The sequence below is a fragment of the Numida meleagris genome, chromosome 3 (genome assembly GCF_002078875.1).
Source record: "Numida meleagris isolate 19003 breed g44 Domestic line chromosome 3, NumMel1.0, whole genome shotgun sequence".
Classification (NCBI taxonomy): Eukaryota; Metazoa; Chordata; class Aves; order Galliformes; family Numididae; genus Numida; species Numida meleagris.
This window is the reverse complement of record NC_034411.1, coordinates 51,768,630-51,790,561: the sequence shown is the minus strand read 5'-3', so window position 1 is coordinate 51,790,561 and position 21,932 is coordinate 51,768,630. Positions and strand designations below refer to the sequence as shown.

Here is a 21,932-nt window from a genome sequence, read left to right as displayed (position 1 = left end):
AACATAAATAATAAGGCAGGCAATAAAAAGGGGGAACACAAGTAACAGTAAGAATCCCATCAGTATTTGCCATTTTGCCTTATGCAAATTTTGGGTAGGGACTGAAGGTAAAGGTATGATTTAGGGTGAAAACTTCCCCCCGGTGAAGACAATGGTACTTTGTTGCTGACTGGAATGGCTCAAAGATACAATGATCGCTAGTCAGATAGTTTCAAATTAATTGGAACTGGATGGGAGAACTCAGAGAAGAGGAGCCTGGAGAAAGACAATAGAGGAAAAACAGACTACAAAGAATGAGAACTGAGGAGGAAACAGGCTCAAGTGGAATACAGAAATGGTAGGTAACATAGGAAAAATGCACAGCACAATGAGAAAGAGAGGAGCTAGTGGCCCACTAAGGAAAACATGCTGAGAAAGAAGCCGTGACTTTGCCCGGTGTATCCGTCAGCAGGATGAGGAAGCTGCTATCCAATTATCTGCTGCAATTTAGGAGCACGCTGTAGTAATATTTTCAAGCCTGGGAAGATAGAAATCCTTTCTGATGAGCAGCTATAAGCATCTAAGTTGCCACCCGACCTTGACCACTTGTCCCTGGATAGACAAGAAGCCACAATGAGCATTCCCCCCATCATTTACTCAACAATGTATGCGCAGATCATGGTTACTGAGCAACAGAATAATTATGCTGATGACATTATCAAATTAACAACTGGTAAATGTACATATTCTCATTTGTAAGTGATTATAGACCTGGTCCTAAGTTCACAACAAAGTGAGTCAGAGTTGCTATCTTACCATGCATCTCATCACAACATAATCAAACTCCCATGGATTTAAATTGTCAATTCTAGCGTAAAAGGTAACGCCTAGGAAAATATAGCTTTTAGATGCTCCACACTGAAACTGGAAGAGTTCTAACTTTGAAATATACAGAGCTGCCTGGTCTTTGCTTCCCACATACTTAGGCACATCTTTCAAGCCTATGCTGCCTTCACAAAATAGATGACAAAGACATGCATTGCTCTTTAAAGGGGACAGGGGTGAAGGGTAGCTGATGGGTATACTGAGTCTTTATTCTCAAAAGTTCTAATTTTCAACGTAAACCAAGGAGATTCCTCCCACTTTTGGGATGCATATATTCCCTAACATTGAGGAGATAATACTGATAGGGAGCAGTTCATTCCCTTTAGCAGGGAATACAAGGGAAGATGATTCAGTTGTTCACGTACAGGCATCCCCATTGAGCTCTCTGAGATCCCTAGGATATCTGAGGCACCCACATGAGGCTGGTAGACATAATGATGGATACACAGGAAAACGAGCCCTTCCTGGACAGGCAGGAGGGCAGGATTACCCAGGGCATCTCAGATAGCACTAGAAGCTTATGTTTAAGCAAATGAATCAAGTCCTAGAGTACTGCCATTTCTCATTTTACAAGAAACCAGGTAGAGAACTGGCAGTCAGGCTGCCACTGCATCCTTTCTGTCTGAGATCAAGAGAACTGAGGACATGGCATGAAACAGAAGTGCCAGCACATCAACTTTTTCTCTGTAACCTCTGTTTTCTGCCAAAACAGCTGTCTCTGGTGAATACATAGTTTAGTATGACCTGTCTACATCCAGCCCTACTCTAAGACAAAAGATGTGAGACAGAAGCAGTAAAGAGACCTGGATGCTAAAGAGATATGAACAAGTCCTCTTTCCCAGATAAAAACAGTCATGCTGAGAATAGGGCTTCTAAGCAGCAAGTTTCCTGATTTCTACTAACCATAAAATACTTGAATTCTGCAAGTAACTTTGTAGTTGGACTCCATTCTGGCTAAGGGTGAGGCACTTGTCTATGGTATTAACTTCCACGAATGCAGGCTTTGCAGCGGGAACAGTAGACTTTAATGGCATCCACATGAGACCGTACTCTCCCACCCCTTTTGCCCTTGCTGACAGGGCTGCCTACTCCTGCAGACGACCAGGAAGGAATCAGTCTGTGACTCGAAGGATGACGATGTTGCTATCAACCTGCTGTCCCTCACAATATTGAAGATGCTTACCAGGACAGACAAGTCACTTTGTACTCTACTCCTAAAAGCCCTCACAGGATAAGCTCAAATGTACAAGACTGCTGCAGAAGATTCAGCCCAGATAGTGAGGGTGCTATGAAGAAGATAACCATAAATTACCAGAGTACGTTTCTCCATAAGCCCTCAAAACTTGAGAAACTTTCTCCTTTTTCCCCCGCACAGTCCTGTGACGAAGTATTAGTGGCAGCAAACTCTGAGTGCCCAAGCCCAGCACTCGGTGAGCACACAGTTTGCAGACCAAGAGCAAACACCTCCTTGAGGGCATCCCAGTTGCAGCAACACAAGCCACTCGCAGAGCAACAGAGCAGTGGGTGTACCAACACAAGGAACTGCTCCTCTTCCAGCAGTCAGTCGTGGTATCTCTGATGGGGTGAAGATAAGTGCAGCAAGGAGTATTTGCAGAGGCGAGTGAGTGTAAGCAGAACTAAAAGCACCTTCACAAGCTGTGCCAGAACTTTCCTGTACTTACCCTCAACATAGACTCACAACTTTTCCTCCTTCTAGTTGCTGAAAACCACCACCTCTTCTGCTTCAAGGTCAGCCCTCAGGTGTAGGAGGGCACCTCTTGCACACTGTACTGCCCCTCATCCAAGGGGACTGCAACACACACAGAATGGCACATGTAGAGTCACAGCAGCCACTTCTGCTGTGCCAGCTAGGCACAGTGCCTGGTGGTTTCTGGCCACGTTGGCCACTTCTCAACCTAAACTTAGGTGGCTGGCCTCTGGCCATAGTTTAACATGCCTGTTGGCCAATCTTCTGTGGTTTTACTACTTGTAAACCACATCAGCCTTTACACAAAGTGTTTCAGGTATATCAGCCAAACTTGCCATGCTGATCACAAAGCCAAAAGTTGTTTGTGGCTGCTTTTAGATACTGTCGTGTTTCATCAGTGGATGGGCAGAAAAGGAGGAGGAACAGAGTGGGGAATGTTTCCCATACAAGGAAACTGCAGCCCTTACAATTAATTTGAGGCAAAGTCTTCTGAGGTTCTTGCGTTCTTTCATTATCAGGAAACTGGCTTATGCGCTTATCCTAAGCAGGACTTGAAGGTATGATAGATAGTTAACAGTGTTTACAGAGGGCAAAGCATGGGTTACAGGCACACTGGATGAAAAGGAGTTCAATGCCTTGTGGTGGCAAGCAGGGTTTATGCACTGGTAAAATAAATGAGGATGTGTTCTGCACTGCCTATGGAGGAGAAGAATACATTGCAGAGTACGTTTGTGTATGAGCCAGGTAGGAGCCGCTGCAACGGGAACAGCTGTCATATTAACACATGCTGTGGGTGATACCTGTATGTTTGCATCATGACTTTGCGTCATCTGCTGATGACAAGAGAACATGCTGTCTGCAAGAGACAACCATGTCATGCACAGACAAAGACTTGGATGATAACTTTTGAACTATGATCAGAAATAATGATTTGACATCATATGGCTCAAAAACGCACCTCAGCATCATGCCGCATGCCATTAGTTCATCAGTTGCTGTAAGGCTCTTCTCCTGATGCTGTTAAGTCATCTGTCCACTTCCTCATGCAGATGAAAAGGAGATGCTGCTGCAATTCAGATACTCTGAAGAACGTGCTGTACAGCCTGTTATAGATCCACAACAGCCTCAAGATAAACGCCTTATTCTTATCCAGCTTTTATCACATTATAACTGAGTAAATGTAAAATGCAAGTAAAAGCATTTTTTCAAGACATCTAAGCTAAGTAACACAGTTGTAGATATCTCTAAAATAAACAAGCACAGACGTGACAGGAAAACCACACTTAACCTACTTATATCAAGATTAAATCGGGAAGGACTCTTTCTTCCCCTCCAATAGAAACTGGTTGCCCAGGCTTAACTTTCAGCATACCTTATACCTCACGTTGTATTCATGAGAAGAAAACACCTCATGCTACACTGCATTAGAATCCCATTAGTGCTTCCTACTTGTTCTCTTTTGGCTATCGCTAGCTCTAGTGCTGGGCATTTCTGCTGATATCTTTTCTGTTGAACTCATGAACAGGAAGGAAAATTACAACAATACAAAAATGAATTAACAGAGTATTAACAGGGGAGAAAATAATACACAGGGACAAAGTCAGTATTAGTCCCAGACGTGTATTCAAAATCAGGATTTGGCTCACGATAATTACAACTCAAACAAACCCCACAGTAAAATTCTGTGCATTTCATATCTACTACATACAGAATCCTTTACTGTAGAAAACATTAAACATGAAATTATAATCACTTTATAATAATCAAGTAAAACAGCATATACTTGTATATTTATTTTACCAAAAAAAATTTTTTTTCAAATCATGGAATTATTTTATAATTAAAAAGCAGTATAACTCTTCTACCATTACAATATTACTATATTTTTCTTTGTTCTACAGGATACTGACCCTCTCCTGATTAAGCGCTTGAGCAACACACAAACACTTGCGTCCCAGCTCTAGAAATCTGGCTCATGGGTACTGCAGAAGTACTTCATATGGAAGTCTTATTTGTGAATGTAAAAAATAATGAAAATCAGGAGCTCTATATGGAGCATCTGTCTTTTACAAAGGACTAAGCAGAGGTAAAAGAACGGTGAGCAAAATCTTAAGAAGACAGTGGGCAAAGAATAACACACTCAAGGATATGGTTTCTTTAATGAAAAGCAACCAAGAGCACTGTCAGCATCCAGTGACTTCATGAGACTGAGCAATGAAACATGCTATTGACTTTGATAACTTTTTCATCAGTTGGCTATTATTTGCAAAAGTTACACCAAGTGTTAAATGTCAACAGAATACATTAAAAAAGTCCCACCTTTCCACTCCTTGCACCAACCAATTGATATTCCAACCTGGTTATGATGACATTGAGATGTAGCACCATCAAATATGTTCGACATATGAGCCTAACTTACTCAAGTCCATTTTCAGTTTAAAAAAAAAGAAAAAAATCAGAATTTTCATTAAAAGCAAACCCACTTTATATCCTGTGTCCTGAAACCAGAAACACAAAGATCAAAAAATTCCACTCCTTGTTCCTTAGCAAGTTTTTCCTGTTCTGAAATATGGCACTGTCTCTCATCATTTTCCTAACCTTCTATCACTTGATACTGGTCTACTTTGGTCAGCAAAAGATACACAGCAGACAACGAAGCAAGTACGGGTCTTTGATAGTGTTTTTAAACAGACATAGCAACAAAAGGTGCCAACACATTATACCAAATGGTATCTTGTGCTAGTCTTCCATACTGAGGGCTTCTGTGTCATTTGGCTTTGCAAAGTCCTCAGCTTTTTGACCATGATCCAGAAAAGGATTTTTGCATTTCCCATGTCTAACCGCCGCTGACTTACAGGGAACTGTTTGTACATGGGAAGATAAACCTACACTTCTGCTTCTGTATTTTGCTGGGTCAAGATCAAGGAACCAATTATCTTTCTGGATGCTTGTTTTGTTTCTGAGAATCAGTTTTAAAAAGCTAAAAAAAGTTTTTAAAGTGTGAGTTTTAAAAAGCCTCAAGACCCAGGAACATTCCTAAAATAATTTGCATTCCACAGCAGAGGGCAGAAACATTTCCATTTCAATGAGTCTGAAGAGGATTCTGATCTACTAGCTGAAACTCAGGACTGAGCTGGCACAAAACAAACACAAAACCCACTTGTATGAAGTCATGTGAAAAAGCACTTTTCCTGTGAGACTTTCATTCTCTACACACTGGCTAAACTACTCTCATCATTTTCAACTCAAATTCCAATCTTCTCTTTAGGAATAGGCACTCATTTTTGGGCAGGGCAGCCACTGACGGACAGGCAGACTGATAGGGAGATTTCCTTGTCTGCATTCTCTTTGGGGAGCCTACCTCAAAGAGTCAATTCCTGCAAATTAAAAAAGGTTTTACGAAAGTTTTGGCTTTAACACTATCGTCTTTCATAAGCTCACTACAAATATATCAGAAGCTGCCAGCTTTCCAAAAATGAAGAAGGAAACCTACCAGCAGACCAACAAGTCAGCAGGCCCACATGTTCCCACCTACTGCCACAATCACATCTGTGACGTGAAAGGGCGGATACGTATGTAGTAAACTTCAGGAAAACATAAAAATGGATTTGTTATCTGGAGGCCAACACCTTACACATCTTGACTAGATTACGGTGATTTAAAAACTCCTAGTTTCAGAAACTCACAAACTTTGTACATATCCTCATCATCATCCAGATGTGTCCTCTGTTTCAGTACAGCATTGATGCCAAATTATGTAAATACTAATGTTCAGCTTACTTGGTTAAATATCACTTTCAGAGTCTTGCTCTTAGTTTTAAATAGCTTTAAATTTCAGCGCCAGGAAAGCATCATTTAATTCAGAGACCACCAAAAGTTTTCACTTGAAAAAGGAATCCAGGTAGAGAATATTGGTATTTTTTTTAATTGGTAAGAGCACATTAACTTTAGAGATTCTATTTTCATAGTACACTTGGAACGCCTGTGGAGCAGAACTATAAGGAAGTCCAAATCTTCCAAAGACTGAATACATAATTGACTAATGAAAGTTGTATGTCCCCAAATATTTTTTACCTGTTTCCTTCCTTTTTCCTTTGATTATGAAACCATATGACAATTCCAAAAATCAGCAATCTGTGACTCAGAGATCACCACTGAATAAAGGTAGGTACAGATTCAAATTCAATACAATTAATTACCGTTCATATTCAGCATAATAACCTATTGCTCAGGTACAGTACAGAGAAAAAGCTGGTCCCCAGTGTCAGCTAAAGATGAGTTGAAGCTCTTGTTTTCCCAGACTGATAGCATGTAGCACAGAGTTATAATTAGATTTCTTCTTTCAGAGGCCTGGATTGGAAGCTTTCTTAGAAACTGTACAGTACACAAAACCCCTTGGGGTCCTGCACCACTTCTTGCATTTCATTCAAGTAGTCCAAAAAAAATAAAGTGGCATTAAATGCATAGTACTCGTGCTTGTTTAAAATTTAAGCCTTGTGGCTTCATCCTGTACAGTAACGTAGTCTTGATCTTTTCTCTGGCAATAAATGAAACTTAAATAAATGAAAGGCAACTGGCTCTCTTCTATACAAGCTTATTTTTTCAGTGCTGGAGAATACAAGAGGAACTAGGAAATGAGAACAACAAGGCCAATGCTGAAGAGCCCTGTAGAGGCTGGTAAAGGACAATTTCACAGCCACTATCTCCACTGAACAAAGAAAACACTTAAAAATAAGTGACCATCAACTCCCATATCATTACTAAATTAGCTACATGAAATTTGGTGCACCATGGATAAATACTACGTATAGGAACACAATATTTCCTCAGTTACAAGTTATCCTGATATAAAAAAGCTTGTAACAATGATCTAGAAAAAATCCTGTGATCTCTAACCTTTCATTCAAAGTTCACCAACGGGTCACTTGCTGTTATTTCTTCACTCAGTTGCATGACCTCTTCAACTCCAACTTTGACATCTAAAACATTTATTCAGTATGGTCCAGTGAGTTAACAAAAACCCAAATCCACTTGACATCTGCACCTCAAGTTATCAAAAGATCATTTCAGTGGTTTATAAAATCTGTATGAACATATCCTGCAAGATGTTCATGCGGGATGTAAGGTCTGCAGGTGGAAGAACTTAGGGCTATCCAAAAGTGCCCACTATCCAATGCTTAGATAGCTTTGAAATGTACTTTACTCACTGCATCATGACATTGCAATCTCCAACTTCACTACAGCGTTAAAGAAAACAAAACACTGGGAGAATCACTATGATTCAAGAGTCATTGCTCTGCTGAAACAAACTGAAAGCCCAGTTGACATTCTTCACAACGATCCAGATTACATTATCTGTAAACTCCATGGATTCAAATTTTTAAGATCATCCTTGTCAAACTAAATGATTTGAAAATTTCAGATTCTGAAACCCAAATATGCGATTAGAAGTAAGACAGCAACCTTAGAACCTAAACAGATCCACAGCATTTTTTGCTAACAGCTTGGAATTTAGAAAAACCCATCGTCAGGTTATAATTTTAAAAATCAAATTAGATTAGTGGAATAATCAGTGCAAATGACTGACCATAAAGACAATTCAGAAACTTACATAGCCCAAGAACTGACAAGAAAGAAAGTTTCGAAGTAATATATCCCGCTTATATTTTTGCAGATAAAAAATGCACTCTGCACTGTCATCAAATATTTTGGGACCTGCTTTATTGACGAGCACAAAATATTTGAAATAACTTCATTTTTACACTCCATTTTATTTTAGGAAGTCAATAGTCATTTTTGTAATGTCCTACTTTAAAATTCCTTAGATTTTTAATTAAATATAATTGATTTTAAATGGAAATAAATGATGTTATGTAAATATCTGTCTGGATGGGTGCTGAGGCCTGCAGAGACCACAGTGTTCTGCGATTCAGGCTTTAATGCTAACAAATCACAGAAGCTCTAAGCTCAACTTACAGAAGAAAAATGAGTTAGTCTTCTCTTTTACTGGAGAATAAGACAAAGAGTGGAAATCAATTTATTCTCTTGTTTATCCTTCTTTTCTTCCCTGTCTGTATCTCTGGTTTGGTTAGGGCAGCCTCTCTTCATTTTTGACAATAAACACATTATAATTAGGCTACATTTTTATTAACCAAAAAGCTCCACATACGGTAGCAGACTTAGTAGAAAAATCTGTAGAGCAAACTCATGCATTAAAAAGAGAGATGATTCTATCACTCAGGCTAGGAATATTTCAGAGTGAAGAACAGCATGTAAATGTTCACAGGTCAAGTAAAGATGATTTCCAAGCGTGAAAATTATTCTTGTCACTGGCAGCTGTTGTGCGAGAAGTAATGAGGTCCAGAAGTCTGGCTGGGCACAAACAGTGATAAGAATATCATTAAGATCCATCTGTAACCTCCAAAATACTGAAAATTCCTCTGCAATCTTTTGTTCTAAACAAAATTTAAAGTCCAAAGCAAAGAGTTTCCAAAACAGGAGTGCCACTATAGCGGTAGAAAGCATTTCACCATCGTCGCACCCCGAACTGAGCTGACGGAGGTGAAAGCAGAGAACACTCTTTAGAGCTACAGAAGATTAAGAACTACAGATTTTATAGTAAAGGCATGCTAGCTTTGCCCGCTTATTTACTTGCGTTGTGAAGAGTGACAGGTTTGTAAAAACAAATGAGTCACGAACCAGACAGAATATTTCCAGTAAAACTCATTTTTGCCCGAACGTGCTCCATTGCTGAAACCAAAACATTTTGCAGAAATGTATCAGTTCTACTGACTGTGTGAACTAGCACTACAGGCTGTGTCATGTTGTGCCGAAATTCTTAGCCTCATTGTCCTTCACTTGGGAGACGACAGCCCTCAGCGACTGGAAATCCTCACCTGACACTGTTTTTCCTAGCTCCATTGCACCCACCCCGAGGGCTGCGGGAAAACAGCGATCTCTTGTCAGCGCTTGGCACCACCAGAATGAGAAGGCCCGTCCTGACTGCCAGGTCTGCAAGAAGCAAGTGATGCATTCAGTCTGGATACATCGTGTACCAACTGTAAAATTTCTCCTCCATGGAAAGCATTCTGAAAGAACGATGGGGAGGAGTGGTTTTATTCGAGTGCACTTGGATTCATGCTGGCCTGCAACACTGGGCTTTTCCCGGATGAGCACTGGGCATACAAAGAGGTAGTGTTTCAATGGGCAAATCACCTGCTGCTGCTTCACTGTGAGAGGTATTAAGTCACCTGTTTAATTAGTATGGGTGATTGCTGATATTTGTAAGAGCAGTTGATGCAGAAAAGAGCTATGTTGGTTCTTCTCAGCTCCTCGACTTAATTGCTTAGAAATGTTAGTAGTCTTGGAAGGGGTTCAATGCATTCTCTTTACTCAACAACACAGGTGAGCCATGATTCCCACAAAAACAGAGGGAAAACATCGAAGGGCAGAAAGCATCCTGCACTGCCCGTGCAGAGTTCATAATATTAAAAAGGTCTCCAGAGACCTCTTGGCACAGAAAGCTGAGCTGATAGCTAAAACTTACTGAAAACTAAGCTCTATTCGAACTTCTTTCACCAAAAAAACCAAATCCGTTCTTCCGTCTAAGAGTTTCTTTTTTGTTTCCTCAGTCTAATTTCAGTTATGTTTTTAGAAACTCTTTTACCTAATACTTTCCAGTATGTCACTCTCTGTCCTTTGCCTACTGTCTGTTTCCAAACCTTTGTTCAGCATCACTGCCCTCTGACTGCACACAGACTCAGCACAAGAAAGGTGCAGAGATGGCTCTGGAGATGATTCCACCTGACACTGAACACACAGTCACCTCTTGGAAGACAAAACTATAGACTAACTTAGCTATGTTTTTAATGTGTACTGCACTGGTCCTTCAATTGTTTAGTATTCCAGGACAAAGTGCTTAGATACTTGATGTCCTTCTTGGGTGTCAATCCATCAAGGCACTGGCAAAACACAATTTTAGTGCTTTATAAATCGTTTGCTAATTGCTAAGCCTTAAAGCACGTTTTAATCTTTAAAAAAGCTCTACTGGTTCTGAAGTTACTTATTTCTGTAGGATAGGACTGGACAGGACAAACAAGTGCTGTAGATCACATACAGCTGCAGAGATAGAAATAACACTCTGGCTAAACTAAGCCAACACAGTTGCTGTGACAGCTAATGAACCAGAAACGCATGTGGGACTTATGCTGTTGCAATTCTCTCTGAAGCATGTCCACAATGCACTTGCATAGGACATCCTTGCCCATTCCTCAACAGTCCCTCAGCACCATTCATAGCAACAGGAACCAGGAAACAAGAGACAGAGCAGAGAAGCAAAGAATACTATTCCTCCATGCACTCCATTTGCTCGCTACTGTATATGGTATGCCACATTAGACACCACTACTCTTTTTCCTAAGTGCAATTCTCTCACATTCACTGAAGAAAAACAAAGCACATCCATACTGACTTCGTTATCTGCACTGTGTCACAACAGTTGGAGGAGATTTTGTGTACTGCCTTTGTTCTAGGTATTCTGTACACTGCCCAGGGGCATCACGGGCATTGCTATATCCTGTGTGCCTACACAAGCCTCTAGCCTACCTGTACAATGTTTGTGACTTTTAAGCCCAAAGCACGTGACTGACCATGCTGGTGACACAGTTCTTCAGATGGTTGATTGAGAGCACTGTAGGATGGGACAGTGCTTCCCAACAGGATGAAGTCAGACCAGTTATTAATCCATGGATGAACCTGGCTATTCAGGAATCGTTAGTGCTCCCACATCAGCAGCATATAGCCTTCCCCAACACGGTTGGCATCACTAAAGAGATAATGCACGGTGCCAGCTGTGCAGTGAACACTGTGAGCCACATCGTAGGCAGTGCTTGCGATAGGATGGGTCAGGCAGCCACAACACCTCTCAGCACACGGATTTGACATTTAGCACTAAAACAGCTCTATGTGCTGTCTGGAGAGACACCAGCTGAACTGCGCACAAGTTTTCCCAGAAGGAGCCCCACTGCCCCACTTAAGGCAAAAAGAACAGTGCCAACCTAGACAAGACTGAGGTATTGTAACAGATGGTCACTCTCCTACCATATCTCAATATACACAAGAGACAACTTTGCTGCTCCTCAGAATATACACATCTAACAGGCAGTGAAGAAAGGTCTTCCTAGGACAGACCCAGTCCCAGCTTCCTCAAAGAATGGAAGGAGGAGAAAATGACTGCAACAGGAGGACTGAGTCCCAGCAGTCCGGCTGGGCTGCATGTCAGCACTTGCTCTCTGACCCTGTGGGTCAGGCAGAGCTGGGAGGCCTTCTCCAGCACTTAATCATTGGAGAATCAGGACCAGGTGCTGGTGCTAGCAGGATTACCACCATGGTCTGTTGAGTCATCCCTACACCCTCCTTTAGACTCCAGTTGCAGCCCTTAAGTTAAGATGAACAAGAGGAAATGTACACAGATCCTCCTCTTCATGGGCAATCTTTCAGCCTCTTCACTGACACAGAAAAGAACTACAGTTTTCATTTATATTTGTTTATATTATCACCTCAAAGATCCAGATCTTCTTCTTATACATGAAAATTGAGGTTCTCCAGAGGAAAAAATGGCAAAAACAAAAAAGTTTGAGTTACCAGCCCAGCATGATTGAACTTATTTCAAACCCTTTTACAACCCACAGCAAGGACTGGAAATTTATTTCATTCTCACCAGAGTTTTTAACAGGTTTAAGCAAGAGAATACGGTGTCAGCGGATCCAGGGATGCCCTTTGAAAGTCATGGATTCTGAGTGGGAGAAAAGACTGCAAGGTAATCTGTGTGATCAAGTGCTCTTTCCAACTCAATAGAACTATGAATCAACATCTTTAAATACACTCTGTATGGTATCATAACTTCAGTTTGGAATTACAAGCAGGTAATGGTATTTGGGAAGTATACATTTCCACCTCTCACACTGTTTGTGAAACAGCTTCTCCTAAGTAGTGTTCCAGGCACAGGAAGGAGAAAGATAAAAGCACATCTACTCTGTCCTCCAAGACAGAATTGGTTTACCACGGCATTCTCGATCTTGATTTAGCACTGCAACTCTTGCTATTTTACAGAGAGGGATCAATCTGCACAGGGCAGGCAGAAAAATCAAGCGAAAAGAGCAAATAGCAGAAGCACGCAGATAAAGACATATGGAAAGAACTGTCCCTTTTAGATTTTCCTGTTGGAGATATCTGCAAACCAAAACATGCTTTCAACACAAATTCCAAATATCCCATATTTAAAAGGACGCACTGAAGAAAGATAGAAGTCGGTGCAAAGGACAACAAAAGCAAAATATCTGATTATCCTCGGGATGTGCAGAGTTAAATGTTATGGTCAACTTGCAGGGTTTTCCCAAGCAGAATTCAAGGAGACTGACCTTCTTTCTGTTGTAATTCTTGTTATTTCCTGCTAGTTACCATAAAATAGCAGTATCCTTGGCATCAAGCTAAAGAGATTTCCTACCTGCTTCCACACACACACGCAAAAGAAGAAGAGTTTTTTTTCTGGGTTTAGTGACAATTAAATGGTGTGGCCAGTTGTATGGCGGCACATGCTTAAGCAGAAGTATGTGGCCACTGTTCCCTTAGCATTTGGAGCTGTCTCGTTTGATTCACGCTTATCTTAGAAAGCAGGAACATCTTAAAATAAAACCTCAATGGAGCCAGGAGGGAACTCGCTGGCAATGCATGCTTTAAATACGCTCCAGTTCTGCAAACATCTTGTGAGCAAGATTACCTTTAATGAAGAGGATTATTTATGCCCACAAAGTCAGGTGTAACGTCAAGTGCTTGAACAAATGAAACATAAAAAACAACATCAGCACAGTCTGCCCATAGTGCAAAGTGTGCATTCTCTTATGGGCGGGGTGAGGGCTGATAGTTTCAGGTTTTAATCATCAGTCACAAAGTGCTCGAGGGAAAGAATAGGGAGGGTAGAGGCCCAGGTCCTGTCTCCTGCAACACGCTGCGGAATAACCATGTCACAGCAGCTGGGAGAATTACCTTACGCTGCTCCCTCCCACACAGCCCTGGCACGGCAGCCAAGGGAGAAAGAAATGGGTGCTAGCAGATCTTCACAAGGAGGGGATTCTCTACTGGGCAGACACCAAACAGGAAGGAAAGAGAAGTTACCATCTTTAGTTAGGGAGCATAAATCTGTGACCCACTGGCTTACGTGTTTAGCGTTCATTTTGCAGACAAGTGACCACATTAAAAAACAAAAAGCCTACCTGGAAGCAATGGACTCAAAGCTCTTTAACTCATTTCATTTTAAAAGCAGAGCAATGTTAATATATCTTGAAGAAGCCCACCTAAGGCTTCAGCCTGGAGGTGTAAGCACTTGATTCCACAGCCCTTTCTGCCTTAAGAGGTAATTCTTGTTGCACTTAGATGCTTTCCTGCGCACAGCTCCCCAAGCCTCCCACTGCCAGTCTCAGTATGATGTGTAGCTCCACAGAAACTGGCAGTTCTCACATTGCTTCTAGCTTTTATTCCCATTTAACTCATCCTCTACTTCTTACACAAATAGTCCCATTTTCTCAACGTGCAGTATTTGCCATAAATTCTGAATGACCGGCTTCTGTTCAAACTTCAGAGATGTTTACTGAGACCATGTAAAAATGAGAACACCGCGGCAATCAGTCTCTTACGCAGTCATACTACTCCAGGATCTGTACTAGTTCCCATTAGGTTTGCAAATGAGACTTTGACTGCTTTGACTTACAGTGCAGGACAATTAAGTGCACACTAATGGTGGAAAATACACCTAATGCATAGCTGCACCTCGGCAGCAAGTGCGCACAATATCAAATAATAATTACACCATTTGTCACTGACCCTGTCACTGTACCATACTCTCATCCCATACACAGCTACAGGCCTGGCGCAGCCCACTGTGTATTCATAGCGCTGTGCAGGCAGCAAGGAGGAGCAGCATTCAGCTCCTCCAGGCCACAGACCATAGAAATTACAGAATCACAGAATCATTAAGGTTGGAAAAGACCTCTAAGATCATCTAGTCCAACCGACAACCCTCCCCCACCATGCCCACTAACCATGTCCCTCAGTGCCACATCCACACAGCTCTTGAGCACCTCCAAGGATGGTAACTCCATCACCCCCCAGGGCAGCCTGTGCCAATACCTCAGCACTCTCTCTGATAAGAATTCTTCCTAATATCCAACTTGAACCTCTCCTGGCACAATGTGAGGCCATTCCCTCTCATCCTATTGCTGTTACCTGCGAGAAGAGGCTGACTCCAAACTTACTACAACCTCCTTTCTGGTAGTTACAGATAGCGATCAGGTCTCCACCGAGCCTCCTCTTCTCCAGACTAAGCGACCTCAGTTCCCTCAGCCACTTCCCACAAGACTTGTGCTCTCTATTCTTCACCGGCATTGTTGCCCTTCTCTGGACATGTACCAGAGCCTCAATGACCTCAATGACTTTCTTGTAGTGATGGGCCCAAAACTGAACACCATGCTCACGGGTGCAGCCTCACCAGTGCCAAGTACCCAGGGATGATCACATCCCTGCTCCTGCTGGCGACACTCTTTCTGATACAAGGCAGGATGCCCTTGGCCTTTTTGGCCACCTGGCACACTGTTGGCCTGCGTTCAGCGAACACTACAGATGTTCTTCCTCCACCCTAGTGCTGCAGCCTGCAGCCTGCCCCCAGGCCAGTGGTCGGCCACTCAAAGAGATCAACTGAAGACTGGGCAGGTGAGGGAGAAGGCAAGACCTCCTCTTTGAAGCCCTACTGGCCTCTCATTCAAAAGGCTTTGCAGTGCCATGCCATGCTACCAGTTCCAAATCAGCACCACCTCACCCAGGGCTTTCAGCACAAACATGCAGGAGTGGCTGCCAAGTCACCAAGGCACCACTTGACACTTGGTGCCACCACACATGACTAGGCATCTGGGGCCTGGAACACGTGCTCTGTCAGCCGCTGGTAGAACTGAGCACCAGGCCCCACGTGCTGGCGGCAATCCTATGGCCTCAGCGCTGACGGACTGAGGGCCTGGGGGCCATACACGTCTGGCGCCTCTTCCTTCCTCATTCTGTCAGAGCGGGATTTGCTCATCTGGCAGTGATACCACACACATCCTTTCCTGCCACTTCCTGGAAGGAGGATGTGTGTGCTATTTGTGTTTCCTATTGAAGACACTTATCACCAAGGTGAGATAAACATATACACGTAAATATAATGAAGATGCATGATATATATAAGATGTATTCAAAACATAGCTTGTACTTTGTCGTACAAAGTCCTTTATGAGATTTAGAATATCAGCTGAGGATGGAATATTCAGTTTGAACTCCTGTTGTAAAGACAGATACTACACCGCTCCCTTCACAAAATAACTTAAATATCTTCTCCAAACGCCTTTTGCAAGGAGCTCCACGCTTGTGTCCATGTCACACACGGAAAGCAACAGCCCTTGGGAAGAGTTTGGCTGTTCAAAATGCACTCTTCCAGAAACACTAGGTGCCATTTCGTTGTGAGATGCAGACTTTCAACAGAATAAGACAAAAGAAAAGAAAAAAAAAAAAGAAAAAGAAAAAGAAAAAAAAAAGAAAACAAAACTGAAAGTTAAAATTTAACCGACTCAGGTACTTAAAAAAAATAAGTCGTACCGGTAAATGCCTCCTCCCCCAGAAAAAAAGAAAGCACGTCCGCTCAGGAGCCAACGGCTGACCGCAGCGCACTGCCGTCCCGCTGGAGATGGGTGAGAAACCGACGGGAACGGCGCTGCGGTGCGGACGCCAGCAGGAGCTAGCGCTGAGCGCGGGGCGGCGGGCACAGATGCGAGCCCGCAGCTGTTCCCCAGACGGAAACCAGCTCCCCGAGCAGTTCCGCGCTGAGCCGCGGTCCCACGGCCGCCGCGCGGCACAACACCGACGGCCGAGGGATGCGTCCCCCCCCCGCCCCGCACACAGCTCTGAGGGCTTTTTGTTCGCAAAGTCAGAGCGGGTTGGACCGGGCCCAAGCGCCCATCCCGAGCACTCTGCGAGAGGCGCGGCGGACGGACGAGTGGGACGAGCTGGCGGGCGGGGGGCTCGCGCTGCGGGGGGGGGGAGGGGGCGGGGGCGGAGGCTGCGGCTCGTGAGAAGTTGGGGAGTGGAGAGAAAGAATTAAATTTAAAAAAATAAAAAAATAAAAAGGGGAAAAACCCCACTCTCCCTCCGACGGCGCACACAGCGGCGCATCTGCCTTCCCGCGGGCCGCCCGCCCGTCCCGGCAGGTGCCCCCCGCCGCGCCCGTCCCCGAGCCCCCAGCCGCCGCCCAGGCAGCACGGTTCCCCCGCCCGCCCCTCCGAGGCCCGGCCCTGCTCACCTCATGGCTCGGCTCGGTGCGCGCTGCCGCTGCCCCAGCGCCGGGCCGGGGAGCGCAGCGGCGGCGGCAAAAGCTGCTCCCTTCCCCGCGGCGGTGCCCGGCCCCGGGGAGACGCCTGGCTGCGGGGCGGGAGAGGCCGGGCCGCGCAGGGCCGGGGGCGGGCGGGCCGCCGCGCCTCCCTCCTTCCCCTCTCCGCCTCCTGCGGCCCCGCCGGCAGCCGCGGCCGCCCCAGGGAGGGGGTACGGAGTGGTGGGGGACGGGTGCGGCTCTGGGCTGGGCTGGGGGTGTTAGTTTTGCCGCTGTGCGGTCTGCTAACTCGCAGCTTTAAACCTTAGAAACTGTTGTTGTGACTGTAAAGAGTTGTCAGTACTTCACAGGAGCCTCAGAAATGTCCCCACTTTCACTGGTCATAGTTTATTGCTTTAAAGGAAGGCACTTCGTGGCATTAAAATTTCCCATTTTGTACCGTTACCTTGGGTCTCTGCTTCTGGCTTGCACCTTAGCAAACCGAGGTGTTGAGCACAATACTCAGTGAGCAGAGAGCATGTGCATGTACATGTTCAGGGAGCACTTCCCCCAGTGCAACTTGTGGCCCTGGCTTCTGGCCCTGTCACAGGGCATCTTTCTTGGGGCAGTGCTTTCCCTGCTGTTCCATAACCACCATTCTGCACCGGGAAACCACAATTAGACCCACCTGAGCCTTCTCCAGGTTGAACACATCCAAATCCTTCAGCCTTACTTCACACAGCAAGTTCTCCAAACTTGATTCCCTCTGTAGCCCAGTAATGGCCTCAAGTTGCGTCAGGATAGGTTCAAGTTGGATATTAGGAGAAATTTCTTCTCAGGAGAGGTGATGCATTGGAACAGGCTGCCCAGGGATGTGGTGGAGTCACCATCCCTGGAGGTATTCATGAAACATGGAGATCTGGCACTGAGAAACATGGTTTAGTCGGCATGGTGGTGATGGGTCAACAGTTGGACTAGATGATTATAAAGACCTTTTCCAACCTTAATGATTCTACGGGTCTATGTGCCAAGTAGAGGGGAATAGTGGTATCCCTCAATCTAATTGCCTATGCTTTTGCTGGTGCAGCCTGGCACACGGCCTGCCTTCCTTATTGCCTGCATTCAGCATGTGAGCCACCAGCACCTCCAGAATGTTTCAGCAGTGCTGCTCTAAGCAGTCAGAGCCCAGCCTAACCCAACGCCTTGCTTCTACAGAAGACTGGACCAGGGGCTATCTCCAGAAATCTCTTCCACTCTTCCCCTTTGACTCAGCGCATTGCATTTCAGAGAATAGTAGAGCTGCCCTGGCCGTGAGAAGCTGAACTGGGATGGTTTCAGTACTTCCCTGCAACAGATACTGTCACACAAGCATAAAGGTGTCTGCTGCAGGGGGGCAGGACAGAGATCACAGCTTTGTAAACACCACACAGCCATTGCTATACATTGCTGTTTCCTGCTGCTGTTAAAGCAATACAGCTTCAGCAGGCTCCCAAGGCTGCAGCCATTTAAGATGGGTAAGGTAAGGTTCATGCTTAGCATGTGCATATAAGCAAGCGAGCAAACACTTTCACAGCTGTATTTTTTATCTGTTCTCTCCCCAGCTCTTTGAAACCTGTGATTTCTGTCAGCAGCAAAACAGCTGTGAATTTTAGTTTCAACAGACTGCTCCCAATCTGTCACTGTGCAGAGGAGAAATGTAGTCTAGTTTGGTCCATCCGCATCAAGAGGATTTCAAGGGGAATTCCAAATGGACACTCCGTATCTTTCCCACTTCTCAAGCAGTTGCTGAAGTAAACATGAAGCTAAACTGCTGAGCTGGTTGTTGGAGCAATGTTTTGGCTCTTTGCAGAGAAATCAGTAGATGGAAACCACGTGGATACAGACTTATTGGGACCAGCAGCTTTTGGTAAAAACACACAAAAATGAACAGCCTCTCTGGGCATGAACACTACTGGTTGGGGCTTTTTCTGACAAGTGCCCAGCCTGGGCACAGCCAGAAGAGGAACCAGCACTCAAAAGCAACTGTGCTCAGCTCCTCTGAGCTACAGATGTTCCTTTGGACAAAGTTCAAAGCCCAAATGGACTTTGTGTCCTGTTCTTGATGGTTCCTAGGGAAAGCTCCCATGCTGGCTCCAGCACACAGATTTGCTGCTTATCAATTAGAAAGCCCAGAATCCCACCATCACCCTGAGGACTCTGTTGGGTGACCTCAACTGCTAGCTCCTCATACTGTAAATACAAGTGATAACGTTCGCAAAGGCTGTCACTTTTGGGGTTTAGTGCAGAGGGAAGTCCAGGTGGGTGTCAATATAGTTCAACCAACAACCTGGAGCAGGTAAGAGTGGTGCCTTTCCACACATCCTGGAGCCTGTCCTGCCTTCTAGTGCCTGCAGTGCTGTCCCTTCTGTCCCCTTCTGGCTCCCTCACACACCCCTGGCATTGTGCTGCTGGAGTTTTGAGTGAGGAGAGGGATTGTAGACCTTGGGAATGGCCCCAAGCTGCCTGATACGGAGCTAGCCACCTCACCTGCTGCAACAGCTGCTCCTGGGTACATCAATCAAGAGAGAAGGGATGTGGAAGGGAAGCATCAGGAGAAGTGTTATGAAATTTCTGCTTTGTGGCTTTATGGTTCTGTAAAAAACATAACCTATTGCAGCAGGCTTAACCATGATTCTCCCTGATCACATTTGGATACCTTCCTATTCCTATGGAAACCAGCTTGAAGCTTACCTGAGAGCTGTGATTATACCTGCTCTGTTTGTTTTTAATGTAAACACCAAAAGAGAAGCTCCATCCCAGAACTTGAGCTTCTTCCCACCTTCCAGTAGCCATCATCAGTCTGACTAGGGTTGCTATCAGTCCCATCCACTTTACATCCACCTTGTGTAAGGGTTTTTAAGTTCTCAGCACCCCAAAGTTCTCTTCCGCCCTTTGTAATTCAAGGTAGAATTCATCACCAAGTCCTTAGCACTATCAATTTCCTCTCCAGAATAGCATGCCTACGATACAGAACTATTGTAACTATACATTAAAATCAGAACTCGGTTTAAGACATGCACATTGAGCATACTACAGTAATTCTGAAAAACTGTTAGAAGAGGGAACTCGGAACAACAGAAAAAAGGCAGAATATAAGATGAGAATATACTGGCAAAAAACACTTATGTCTGAACTAGGTCTCCACAATTACAACAGAAGGATGGGTGGAGCCTCTACAGCAACCCTACTACCAGAATGGGATTGAGAGGAAACAATCCTGAGCATCTTGCTCAAGAATTTGTGCACGATCCAGCTCCTGGGGTTTGATAAAGAAATGTGTATGACAGCTAGAAGGCTCATGTATTCACATAGCCAGCTCTCCTCTTTTTCTCACCTCCCTTAGCCCAAAAAGCACTTATAGCCTTTTGGTAGATAGAATCAAGGTAGCCATGGAAGATCAGTGAAGCAAGGTTGTTCAGGAATGAAGGAAGGGACAGGTGAGACAAGAGACCTGTTAGTTGTGGAGATGGTAATATCTGTGTTACAGTTCTCATTCACTTCTGAATTCTGGGTAAGTGCAAATATTTATGGATACAGATACCTAACATGAAAGGCACTGCTTTCTAATAAAAGACAAAAAGGGAAGACTTAAAGCAGGTGTTGATATCCAAGAATAAAGGCTGGTGAACAAAGCTCCTCCATTCTGCCAGACTGTTAGTTCTTCTCAAGAAATGGCATTTCTCTGTAGGCAAAGTGAATGTTTAAAAGAAAAGAATACAGTACACTTCATTAATGACAACTTACTCTCTGAAAAGTATCTCATCATCTGTCTTTAGGGCCCCTGCCAAGGGACCAGCTGACCACAATTCCCATCCCTCTGATATAATCCCTCACCCCATGGTGGCTGTGGAACTGCAGTGCTGCAGGGGGACCCAGATAGCCCAAACCCCAGCTCTGCTTGCAGCGCACAGTTGCTGCATGCCCTCAGCATGCATGTTCAGCCCCAACCACAGCACCAGGAGGGTGCAGGAGCCTGAACATGGACAAAGATGACAATCGTCACTGTAAAATTAGAGCTGCTTTCCCCAGAAGGGAAGGTGCTTCTGGGCAATCTTCCAGCCCCATCAGAAACCAGGCACAAAGCTCATTCTAGCATTCAGTCATGTCTAATGGACCACTTGTAGCACACAGAAATTAGGCACAACGGCTTTCAGGAGCTGGTGCCTCCTCCTGGCACATTCCCACTGGGGGTGTCAGAAAAAGTCTAAGACAGCAGAATGGACAGATTGGGAGGCTCTCCCTCTTTGTAGTTTTAATCAAAAGCACAAAATCTTAAATCTTCCCATTCACCAGAAGAGTTTCATCAGCCTGCGTTTCTCCTCCCATCACCTCTCTGGTGCTTTGAGATGCAACTTTCAAGTCTTTGGTTTGGGGAAAGAAATGCTGAAGAGAACCCCCAGAAAAACAAATAATGGGAGTGTGAAGGCTTCTGACCTGCCTTCTGACCCAGGACAGAAACGGACAGTGGGCAATCAATCTAGCCATATAGCAGGGGAGAGTATACAGCTTTCTCAGGAAATCAGGGACCAGTCTTTGGCCCCAATACAGAGGACACCGCTGCAGTTTGCCCTGCAGAGAAGGACTCAGGGGTCCTGGTGGACGAGAAGCTGGACATGAGCCAGCAGTGTGCGCTGGCAGCCCGGAAGGCCAACTATGTTCTGGGCTGCATTAAAAGAGGAGTGGTCAGCAGGGAGAGGGAGGTGATTGTCCCCCTCTACTCAGCTCCTGCAAGGCTTCACCTGGACTACTGCATCCAGGCCTGGGGCCCCCAGCACATGAAAGATGCAGAGCTCTTGGAACGAGTTCAGAGGAGGGCCACCAAGATGATCAGAGGGCTGGAGCACCTCTCCTATGAGGAAAGGTTGAGGGAACTGGGCTTGTTTAGCTTGGAGAAGAGAAGGCTCCAGGGAGACCTCACTGTGGCATTCCAATACTTGA

General features: G+C 44.6%; 1 protein-coding gene across 5 annotated transcripts in view; it reads right to left on the bottom strand.

Moving 5' to 3' along the window:
* The window catches only part of PLAGL1 (PLAG1 like zinc finger 1), a 43,597-nt gene extending 26,508 nt beyond the window's left edge, over positions 1 to 17,089 (bottom strand). The window contains exons 1-3 of one of the 5 annotated variants that reach the window (XM_021391431.1): positions 16,950 to 17,084; positions 9,469 to 9,583; positions 3,531 to 3,675 (exon numbers count right to left, since the gene is read on the bottom strand). The gene's annotated coding sequence lies outside the window, so the exon portion shown is untranslated. The other 4 variants (XM_021391430.1, XM_021391434.1, XM_021391432.1 and 1 more) reach the window with 4 other exon arrangements.